Genomic DNA, 449 nt, shown 5'->3' on the forward strand with positions numbered 1-449 from the left:
ACCAAGTGACAGCACTCTTCAAATTGATTGGGCAGATGGACTTGTACAGATGGACAATGACCCAAAACATACAGACAAAGCAACCCAGGAGTTTATTAAACCAAAGATGTGGAATATTTTTGAATGGCCAAGTGGGTGACCTGATGTTAACCCAAGTGGGCGTGCATTTTATTTGTTAAAGACTAAAAGAAGGAAACCCAGCACCTGGTGATGTCCATGAGTTCAAGACTTGGGGGTGTAATTGCCAGCAAAGGGTTTCAATCATGTATTAGAAATTAACATTTTATTTTCACCTATTTAATTTGTCCAATTACTTTTGAGTCCCTTCAGCTGCATCTGAGTTGTTTCATTTAAAGAACCAAAATGAGAAAATAGTTGTATCTGTCCAAATATTTATGGACTGAACTGTATCTTCTGTTGGGTTTATGGAAATTTTCATTGCAGTAGAT

Source organism: Rhamphochromis sp. 'chilingali', assembly GCF_963969265.1.
Source record: "Rhamphochromis sp. 'chilingali' genome assembly, chromosome: 4".
Lineage (NCBI taxonomy): Eukaryota > Metazoa > Chordata > Actinopteri > Cichliformes > Cichlidae > Rhamphochromis > Rhamphochromis sp. 'chilingali'.